This window comes from Lactuca virosa, chromosome 2 (assembly GCF_052849685.1).
Source record: "Lactuca virosa cultivar CGN04683 chromosome 2, Lactuca_virosa_CGN04683_v6, whole genome shotgun sequence".
Classification (NCBI taxonomy): Eukaryota; Viridiplantae; Streptophyta; class Magnoliopsida; order Asterales; family Asteraceae; genus Lactuca; species Lactuca virosa.
In genome coordinates this window covers 268,677,222-268,689,162 of record NC_136427.1, presented here as the reverse complement: position 1 = coordinate 268,689,162, position 11,941 = coordinate 268,677,222, and positions in this window count along the sequence as shown.

The window sequence follows — 11,941 nt, the reverse complement described above, 5'->3', positions numbered from 1 at the left end:
TTTGTGAAAAAAAAACACTGAAATTCAAGCGAATATTGCCATGAAAAAATAGTGAAATTCATTAGCTTTGTCCCACATGGAAATCTCAACATTGCCTTGAGTTGGATTTTGTGAAGAAATGGAACAAAGAAGAGCAAGCTTTTTTCCTAAGGTGGTTGTATACTAATTGGACAAAACGGGATTAAAAAAGATTGCATTGAAGGGTCTTAGTGGTCTAAAATGTATAACAAATTGAAATCATAGATTCAATTTGGTTCTTAATTCATATCCATTATAGACAATATGATGTTTATCTCAAAGAAATTAAATGAGAAACCTACACATTGCAAGAATTGTCTGACTTCACAGGAACATGCTTATACACTCAATGATACTGATTACTTCGGTGCTACTTACAACATCATCAACATACGTACAAACAAAAACACATAAGTGTAAAAAAATACTAACCTTGAAATTCTTTGAGCCCTGATGGAACATATTAAAATTCGGTGGGAAGCTTTCATGAGGGTGTATTTGTAATGCGATAAATGTGTATATATGTAACGCCCACGTTTTTGGGCTAAGCATTAAAGACAATCTAATAGTCTGGGTCAACTATTTAACGTATTTTGAAGTAATAAGAACGAATTATGTGAATTTATGTGCCTTATATTTAATTATGATAATATAATAAATTAAGGATAAAAATAAGCGTCGAAAGTAAAATGTTAGATATAGCCGATATCTATGAAGAAAGTTGTAGTGGTTGAAACAAGGATTCCAGAGATATAAAGAATACGGAAATCCGAGTTATAACGAAGAAGTTATGACCTGTCGAAGTTTCGTGACAGAACCGGCACGACGCTGTGTGACGTAAAAAGTGAATTTATGATAAAGTGCTTTTTAGCATTAGTGATCTAAACAAAAGTCCTAGAGTTCGTTAAACCGAGAGCGTGCATAAAAATAACGCCCAAATCTGACTTTGTATGAGGATGTTATGATTTTTCTAAGTTTCGGCTTAGCAGTATGCAGCCCGAAACTCGAATTTTAGATCGAGTGATTTTTAGCCGAAATAACCTAAACGAGAATCGAAGATCTTGTTGATAGTAGTTCAACGGTAAAAAGACAGACGAAAACGGACGTCGGATGAAGAAGTTATGAATTTTTAATGGACTTTCCAGTCCCGGTCTGTTAAAAATATAACTTTAAAAATAAAGTCAAAATTAGCCGACGGAGTCTAAACGAAAGTTGTAGAGCATAATTTCACCTATGCGTGGATATAAACTATAAAGCATGTCAAAAACGAAGCCCGTATGCGAAAGATATGAATTTTTGAAGTTCGGAGCACAAACTTCGAGACCTGACCAAGCTCATGACGTGAGCAAGTATGGTTCACGACGTGAGGTAGTCCATCGACACCTCTCAATCCTAGAGCACACGCGGAAAGCCTACGAGCTGATCAGGATTGGGCTCACGACGTGAGCTTGTATGGCTCACGACGCGAAAGTTGGATTTTCCACATATAAATAGAAGTGTGAGGCATCCGATTTTTTGTTTACAAAATTTTCACTCTTACACCTTCTACTTTCTTTTTATCTACACTAAATACCCCCAAGCCTAGAGTATCATCCTAGCATCATAAGCAAGCCCCGGAGAGCCCGAAGATCCCGAGAAAAGAATTTTTCGAGACGAAACTCTGCCTGCGTGAAGCCCGGTTTTTGAGAAAACATCACGGTTTCATCGCAAAAGATTGTTTTAAGGGACGAAGTGCTGTCCAACCGCCGCCTTATCAAGTGAGTGTGTAGTCACTTTCATCTTACACATAGATATGAAGTATTTTATATAAAATACGTGCTATGTGAATATATATTGTTTGTTTATTTGAGATGGATGTTGAATGAATGATTTATACAGGTTTTAAATGATTTAAATTGTATATGTATTTTATATCTACAAAAATGTTAGGTAAAACATGGGTAGATGAAATAGTTGGTATGTGATGAAAGATGAGTTGGATAAATGAGATGATCGGTGATATAGATCATGAGATGAGGGTGAGGGGTGAAATAAGAGAGAAGCCCTTACCCAAACGTTGGCCCCCGTCATTCAGCAGAGTATGAATGACAACCATGGACTATTCTAGACGGTTCGTGGAACACTAGCAGGCTTGCAACCTGTAGGTGTTGTGAACTATATGTTCATCAAATGTACTCTAAAACCCATTGATATGTATTGCAGGTGGATTCCTATGAATAATACTGTCGATAAATGAGAGCTGTGGACTTAGCACATGTTGTATAAACCCTGGCAACTATGGACTTAGTGCCTGTTGTATAAACCCTGGCAGCTATGGACTTAGTGCTTGTTGTATAAACCCTGGCAGCTATGGACTTAGTGCCTGTTGTATAAACCCTGACAGCTATGGACTTAGTGCCTGTTGTATAAACCCTGATGACGATGTACTTCGTGCCTATTCCTTAGGATGAATCCTTAGGAATGAGTGATAGATGCTTCTTAGGGTAAACCCTTAAGAAATAAAGAAGATAATGGGGATGGGTAATTGGGTTAATTGTTTGATGATAAAACGCAATAACTTTATTATTGTGGGTTGAAAACCCTATATACTCACCAGGTTTCCCAACCTGACCCACTCAAGTTATTTGTATCACAGGTGTCGATACGAAGCTATGTTACACTGAGAGATTAAAGGAGATGTAAAATCACTAGTGTAAATGAATGTAAGTTCTGTTTATGCTTATGTTTCTGTATTTACAATGACATCCCAAATTTTTAAAATGAATAAAATACATTTCCTCGGAAATGATTTGATAATATATTTATCATGTTTTTAGGAACAAATTTCGTAACGTATTTTTTTAAAAGATACTCTGATTTTTAAAATCAAGCATAAACAAATCGGTCTTTCGGACCGTGAAATTGGGGATGTCACAATATATCTATTCGATTCAGCCCCAAATCATATGAAACTATTTTAGGGATGACTTGGCAACTAATTTCACTGTGATTTTGAGGGAATTCGAAATATGTTGTTGGTTTCTCTGCAATTGTGATTATCCTCAAAGAAAAAATTGGTATTGTTCTTCAATTAATGGAAGATATCATGTTAATTTTAGAGAGGTCATGCCTATGCTTACAATAGAGGGCAATTTCGGGAGATACAATATTGAGAGGGAATGGAATGAAAAAAAAAAGTAGGGTACCCCAGGGAATGAAAACAACGCATTTTGCCGGAATGGGATTGCTTCAAGAATGGGGGTTTCCTTTCTTCAAACCTACCAAACGTGTCTTTTTTCATTACCCTTGAATAGCTCTTTCCTTTCCTTACCTTATTCATCCTTATCAAACGTGCCCTAAAAGTTTTAGTTTTTATTTATACAAAAATATTCATGAAATGTAGCTGATAGATTTTAAAGATACAGATTGGATAACAAACCAAAAGTTAAAGGCAGTGGCGGACGCAGAAAAATGTGTGATGGGTTGCATAATTTTTTTAAGGGTGCACTACTAAAAAAACTCATTTTCGATGACAATTTTCGTCACAAAATTCGTCACTAAAAAGGTTACACCGACATATTTACATTAAATTAACTAATTTGACGAATTTCCAACGGATTTGAGATGGATTTGGGATGGATTTTGATGAATTTACATTAAATTTTGCACTTGACGGTAAAATTTGAGGGGTTACCTGTGCCACCGTGGGACACCATGTAAATACACCCCTGGTTAAATGGCGTGATCGACAAAACTAGTTGGTAGTAGGTAGCAGGTAGTTGGTAACATTTTGTTAAACGCTATGTGAAATAATTTTAAGATTTGAAGCGTTTTGTAAAACGTCAGAAGCTAGAAGCTCCCAAAACTCTTTGTGCCAAACACGTCCGCTCTTGAAAGCTACTTGAAGTAGCTTTTGAATTAGAAACTTTTTTATTTATAAGCTCCTACTGTCGAACAAAGGTTTTTTCTCGAGTTTTTTTAAAACTTAAAAGTAAAAAGTCAAAAAAAATCTCAAAAGTTTCGTGTCATACATGTCCGTTATAATTTTTGAATTTCTCTCTCTCTCTCTCTCTCTCTCTATATATATATATATATATATATATATATATATATATATATATATATATATAGTTTTGGCCATTTTAACATGTTAACCGGGAATATTCAAATAATTGCTGAAATTTTTTCCCGAAAAGAACTTTACTTTTTTCTCCCAAAAATATCATTATATTTGACAAAAATAAATTTCATTTGAAGCATATTTTCGTTTTGTCTCATAATTCGTCAGTTCTTCTTGCTGTTGTTTATAGTGTTCTTGATGGTTTTCAACATTAATATTTGAAGAAATCTGAAGAAATCAATAAAACATTAGATTCTTTTTTGTATGAGAGGAAAGAATGTTGTGTTGTTAGAAAAATATGTATCAAAATCTATATGTATTATCTTCAAAAAAATTATTATGGGTGAAGGAACAAGAGATTACGCTGACATGACATCTTTCATGTTTTGTTAACTAGAGCATACTTGATACAAGGAAAATGAAAATATGAAACAATTGTATAGAAGTTTTGTTTTTTGAGTTTCTTTTGATTCTTTAAAATTTCTCCGAGTCTAATAAAACGGATTTTGAAATAAAATTACACGATTCGTCCCTGGTGTAAGTGTTAAATTGCACATTTAGTCCCTATTTTTAAAAATTAATTCGGCCCGTCCTTTATGTCGTTAAAAGTTGCACGCTTCGTCACCGGCATGATTGAAATGACTATATTTGTAGCACCCGATTCCTGGTACGTATTTAAATTCAAGAAATATGACAATTTACTCTAGGACTCGGCGAGTTGGGGGCCCAACTCGTCGAGTAGACTCAACTGTTGGATCAGGGGTTTAAGTGACCTACTCGACGAGTCGGAAGACCGAATCGACGAGTAGGAGCTGTCTGGACAAAACCCTAATATTTAGGGTTTTCACCCTATTTAAACACATTAACTTGTCCCAAACCAGCCTCCATCGTCCCTCTCACTTCCAGAATACCCCAACTCGAAACCCTAGCCCTTATTGTGTGTTCTTGAGCCTTTTGGTGCCATTTGTGTGTGTGTTTGAAGTTGAAGGAAGAAGTGGAAGCTTGGGAGTTCTTGAAGAAGCAAGTGGATCCAGAGATTTTGCTCCATTTCTAGTTCATTCAAGGTAAAAATCTTGAACCTTGACTTATCATTCGATAGATCTCCTTTAAGACTTGGATCTTGCCATTTTTGGGACATTTCTAAGCCACCTTTGGGTTTGGCTCATATTGTGTAGTGTTAGCTTCAGATCTGGAACCATTGAGGGTTCCCATGGCATAAAGGCGCCAACTTTATGGCCATGGGAAGCCCATGCATCTTATAGACCCCATTTTATAGCCTTTTGAGCCAAAAACCCCATGCATGGACATCAAGTTCGTAGCTTTACGTATAAAATGGACCCTAGGAGGCCAGATCTATGGTTTTGACGCGTTAAGACCCATTATAATCGACTGTATAGTGTTGGACAAAGAGGGGCTCGGCGAGTCACTTGGGTGACTCGGCGAGTCGGGACGCTTTTTCCTTAAAAACGACTTCTGGAAATGGTTTAGATTGAGTGGAAGGAACACTCAGCCTGCTAGGGGTTTGTCTTGGACCTGGAAATCAGAGGACTCGGCGAGTGTATGAACAGACTCGGCTAGTCCAAGGAAATCTTCCAACTCTGGAAGATGGACTCGACGAGTTGTTCATACAACTCGGCGAGTCATAGACTGAACACGTTCGTATGAGGGAGATGAACTCGATGAGTTCAAAGGGAACTCGGCGAGTCGATTGAAGATGGTCCCGATTTTATGGTTGAAGAAGGACCCGTCGAGTTCTTGCTAGACTCGACGAGTAGAGTCGGGGGTTGTATCATTTTGAAAGGATAGGGACTCGACGAGTTGGTGGACCAACTCAGTGAGTCAAGTCAACTGGATGTTGACTTTGACCAGGGTTTGACCTTGACTTTGACTTGGATTTGGATTGACCCTTGTAAGGGTTATGAGTATGCAATAGTACTCGGAAAAGGTTGTTGTGTAGGGATTGGAGAGTAGAGACGAGTCGATTCCCATGCCGAGGACCGTGCAGATACTACACGACATCGAGGTGAGTTACCTTCCAGTAGCGGTGGGTGTACGGCCACAATGCCGGCCCACTAGTAGGAGTTGTATGTTAGGTGATTGTCTTTGTGATATTCATCTAGGTTTGCTACTACCTGATATGTTTATGTGCTAGTATGTTATGCTTTATGTGTAATCGAGGTAGCAGGGAGGGAATAGTCCCCACGTTCGGTTGCTAGGACCGAAGGGTAGGTCGGGCACCCCAGATATGCCTGTCAGTATGTTATGATATGATATATGTGGTAGTGGTAGCGGGGGGTGAGATAGTCCCCAGGGTTCGGTTGTCAGGACCGACGGGTAGGTCAGCACCCCAAAATGGCTTGACATGGGTAGGTCAGCACCCTAGAATGGCTTGACGTGGGTAGGTTAGCACCCCAGAACTACTTGACAGGGTAGGTAGGCACCCCATAATGGCCGGACCGAGTAGGTCGGGCACCCCATAATTGCCCGACAGTATCTTTGTTATGAGATTGTATGGTATGTGGTATGATGGGGGAACTCACTAAGCTTCGTGTTACAGTTTTCAGTTTTGTTTCAGGTACCTCTTCGGCGAAGGGGAAAGAGCAGGCGCGGTAGCGGCACATCACACTCACACATGATTCCGCATCGAGTTTTCTGGGATTGTACTCTGATTTTTATTATTGTTGATGATATGGTTTTGAGACACGTAGTTACAGTTTTATAAATTGATATGACATTGGCAATGTTTTGATAAACTATTTTATGAGTTAATTAATTATAATGAAATTTTCGGCCTTGAAAATTGGGACGTTACAAGTTGGTATCAAAGCCTTGGTTTGAGGGATTCGGACACACCATCGGGGGTGTCTGGACTCAAATCGAGGGCTTGAAAGATTTTTACAAAGAAATTAGTTTTTCCAAAATTAAAATACAAAGGTTTTAAGAAAAAGAACAAGATGTGTGATGTGTGCGACCGGCCGACCCTATGATTGATTGGACCTGGTGTGTTTGGTATTCCAACTCGAGGGTTGATTGGGCCAAACATACATGAGGATGCGTGGGTATACCATCCTGGGGATGACTGGACCCGTTATAGACGTGCCTGGTATTCCAGCTCGAGGCTAATTGGGCCAGGTACGAGTGGTTACGCGATATGGTTGGTTGATGGATTATGGGAGCTGAAGGATGCAGCATCCTGTCAGAGCGTAAGGGATAGAACCAGAGGGTGGAACATGATTCGTTCCAGGATGCAAGTTATCAGGGTTATCGCCAATTTTGGGCGAAGGAAGATGGATTAGTTTCTTAGCAGAGCTCAGTGGGTGTTTGTGGAATCTAGCGTTGCAGGGCGCGGAAGCGTGTCCCAGATATGAAGGGTTAGTATTATCGGGTGATTCGTGGTTAATTCGTGGTGCTATTGAGTTGAAAGACCGATGATCGGTTTGGAGTAATGGCAAGGATGCCACGTGAGAATAAGCCATTTTAAGAGATATGCAGAAGTAGGGTTTGTAAGAGCATGAGTTGATTGAGGAGTCGGAGTCTGTAGTGCAAGGGGTTTGTTCTGAGGCGTATACTGCAGTAGGCTTTCGAGGACGAAGCCTAATTTAAGTGGGGGAGAGTTGTAACACCCCAAATTTCAATTGTTCAATGAAGGGCCAAAAGTGTAAATTTAGGAAAGGGACTCGACGAGTAGGTCCGCTTACTCGCCGAGTCGGAGCGGGATTCTATCGCGGATTAAGTGGCCAACTCGCCGAGTCGGCGGTTGGGACTCGACGAGTTGGTGCTGAAGAGAGAAAACCCTAATCCCGGGGGTTGTGCCCTATATAAAGCACATTCTAACCCACCCTCAGCCTCTTTGCTACCCTTTTGAGATCCAGAAACCCTAGAATTGAGTGAGCTTCCATTAATAGAGAGAATAGAGCTTTGGAGGAGAAAATCTTGGAAAGGGGCTTGAAGATCAAGAGGTTGGCTGCAAAGGAGTGGTGTAGATCCGGGATCTACTTCAGTTGGAGCTTATATTAGAGGTAATAATCTGTTGCTTGGGCTCTTTTGCATCTAGACCTATTATCATTGAGATTTGGGGCTTTTTTGGTATGATTGAGAGCTATTTCGAGTTAGAGGCTTAGATCTGAGGTTGCTACTTCAGATCTAGGCTTGTGATGGTCCAAAATGGCATAAAGCTTCTGTCTAAGAGTTGTTGGTAAAGCCCCTTTGTCATGAACCCTAGCCCTAGTGTGTTTTGGGCCTATATCTCCTTGGTTTTACGTAAAGTTTGCAACTTTATGTAAGGGTTAGAATGTAGAAGAGTGGATCTATGGATTGGAGCCCCTGCATGGCTCGAAAAGCCTCTGTATAGATTGAGAACTGGAGAGACTCGGCGAGTCACATGGGTGTACTCGACGAGTTGTATGAACATGTGCATGGACTCGGCGAGTTGAAGAACAACTCGACGAGTCTGTTAAAGATTGCCTTGGACTCGGCGAGTCTGTTCTTGGACTCGGCAAGTCAGGTCGCAGAACCCCTAACCTCTTCTGGTTAAGACGCAGATCAGTGAGTCGAGGGGTGACTCAGTGAGTTGGACAGGATGGGACTCGGAGATCGTTGGACTCGACGAGTCTTGGGGTGACTCGGCGAGTTGAGTCGTGTTCTAAGAGTTTTCAGAGTATAAGGACTCGACGAGTCAACAGGTTGACTCGGCGAGTAGGGTCAGTCAGGAAGTTTGACTTTGGCCTGGACTTTGACTTTGACCTTCAAGGGTGTTATGGTAATTGGTTATTTATGTCAATGGTCCATTGATGGCAATAGGTGTTGGAGTTTGGAGCAATGATTCGGGTGTGTGCTTCCGTGGTTCGGTTCTTCGTTTCAGGTGAGTTATCCTCACTGTACTCAAGGGTCTAAGGCACCAAGTCCGGCCCTTTGCTTTGTTGTTTAGATCTTGTTATGTTATGTGATGATATGCTTGCTAGTATCCTGGTAGATAGGATAATGATATGCGGTTATGCCTTGTTAGCTTAGTATCCTAGAGGAATGGATAGTTAAGTGATGGCTAGTTCTGTTGGATCAGCGCCCTGGTAGTTGGGTAGTGGTTATTTATAGACCTGTAGTTGGTCTTGCCTTATGTACGCTGGTAGGAGGTTACCTGCGGGTTGTGTATGTTGAGCAGTAGCAGAGGGTATTCCATCCCGGTAGGATGATAGGGCCCTAATATGTTGGTTCTATAGAGTATTATGTGGTTGCCTGTTATGTGTGCATGTTTGCAAGTGTAGGTTGGCATTCCAACCCGATGGTTGTGGGCCAGGAGTATTCCATCCCGGTAGGATGATTGGACTCATAGTAGGTTGGCATTCCAACCCGATGGTTGAGGGCCTGGGGTATTCCATCCTGAGGGATGATTGGACCCATAGTAGTAGTAGTTACTGTATGTATAGGAAGTGGTGCATTCCAACCCGATGGTTGTGGGCCAGGAGTATTCCATCCCTGTAGGATAATTGGACTCATAGTATGTTGGCATTCCAACCCGATGGTTGAGGGGCCTGGGGTATTCCATCTTGCGAGATGATTGGACCCATAGTAGTTATTGTTGTACGTATAGGTGTATGGGCATTCCAACCCGATGGTTGTGGGCCGAGAGTATTCCATCCCGGTAGGATGATTGGGCTCGTAGTATGTAGGCATTCCAACCCGATGGTTGAGGGTCAGGGGTATTCCAACCGGAAGTTTGATTGGACCCATAGTAAGTTGTTCTTTGTTGTATGCGTATGTTTATGTGTGTATGGGTGCTTTGGGGGAACTCACTAAGCTTTCGGGCTTACAGTTTCAGTGTATTGTTTCAGGTACTTCAGGAGATCGTGGCAAGACGAAGGCGTGATCGTACCGCTCCTCATGTTTTATGATTTATGTGATATGGTTCTGGGGGATACTCTGATGTTTAAACTATTTTGAAAACGAATTGTATGAACGTAATGGTTTTTGAATGATTTAAAATGTTTTAAATTGGTTGAAATTTTTGGTCGTTACACCTACTGTATATGTATGAGAACTGCATGCTAGATTAGGGCTAAAGGATCTAGGAAGATGCCTTATGTGCCTGTTATATGTGCTTATTGGATTATATGTTAGAAGCTGATTGGTCAATAGTGTGATGGCCTGAATAGGACATGGTTGGTACGGTTACTCAACGCTCGAATGCTGCTATGCTTCGTGCTTTTAGGAGTTCTAGTTATCTTTAGCTAACTAGTAAACGAATACGTTAAGTTACATATTGCGAGGACTACATAATTTTAGAAGGTTAGGTCTAGCCCTACTGCGCAGCTCTTGTTTGAGTCTAACCGTTGTAGGGTAGGACCTCTCATTCGAAGAATTATCAAGTCTTAGTGATATGTAATGGTATTCGCGAGCTTGTTAGGTAAAGGTAGCAGTAATTCCTTATACAGCTGATGGCGGAGGGTAGGCCGGAGATTTACCCTAGGGTAAGCCTAGGATGGGATTAGCAAAGAAAGCAGCAGTAGTAGAAGGGACTTGGTGAAGTCGAAGCAATCCTTGAGGAAAGTACAGATAGATGTGGAAGGTAGTATGGGCCCGTACTACTAAAAGCAGAGGATCCGTACTCGAGTCAAGGAGGGCCGAGATGGAACCAGGAAACTTATAGAGTGTATGAAACCTCCCAAGGTTTGTGTATGATTCTGACGATTATGTGTTATGTTTGAGAATGGTGATGATCACACGTCATGGAGGAGGAGGTTCAGGATCGGGCTCGGGGGCAGGTTCCGAGCCAGTGGACGAGGGACTACGCGAGTTCATCACGTCTGAGGTCACGAGAGGTATCCTTGACTCGACTCCGGTGATTTTCGGGTCGATCAAGGAAGGGATCATTGAGATGATGGAGGATCGCCTCAGGGCATTTAGGAGCGATATGGCATCAGTCAGTCAGGATCACGCACACTGTCCTTTAAGGACTTCAGGGGCAGTGGTGCGCCGGATTTCCATGGGGCTAAGGACCCCATCGCAGCCAGGAGATGGATTGCAGACATTGAGTCTGCACAGTTGACGAGCTTCTGCCCTGAGGGGTCGAAGGTGCGATATGCCGCAGGTTGTTTGAGAGATAGGGCCAGGGATTGGTGGGAGTCGGTTGGCGACTCGTTGGGAGCCTCGGCTATTGAGGCTATGACTTGGTCGGACTTTGTGACCAAGTTCAGGGCTGAGTTTGCGCCAGCTGTGGAGCTTCAGCAGTTGCCCAGGGATTTCCTTGATATGAGGCAGACGACAGAGACGGCGGCGGAGATTACCGCCAATTTCCGGGAGAGGGCATTATTGGTGCCCCAGTATGCGGGAGATGAGGATATGTGGAGGACCCTCTATCACGACATGTTGAGAGCTGATATTCGGGAGCATGTCAGCTTCTCAGCATGTCCGACCCTGGAATCCATGATTGTCAGGGCGAGGGAGAGGGAGATTGATCTGGAACACATCCAGAAGAGGAAGGCTGAGACAGAGCAGACTACTGGGGCTTCAGGGAAGAAGCCTAAGGGAGCAGATACTAGGCCGAAGGGCCAGAGCCGCTGCAGGAAATGCGGCAGACCACATGAGGGAGCTTGTAGGTTGGGAGCGTCTGGCTGCTACACGTGCGGCAATACAGGGCACTTCAGCAGGGATTGTACCGCCCCTGCGCCCACTTTCTAGACATCAGAGTTGTTGTGTTTCCACTGCAACCAGCGAGGCCATAAAAAGGTCAATTGCCCTCAGTTGACAGCAGCAGCGCCAATGAAGGCGCCAGCTTCAGTGACCCTGCGGCTTACTGATGGCCGGCAGGGCAAGACCGAGGCTCCAGTG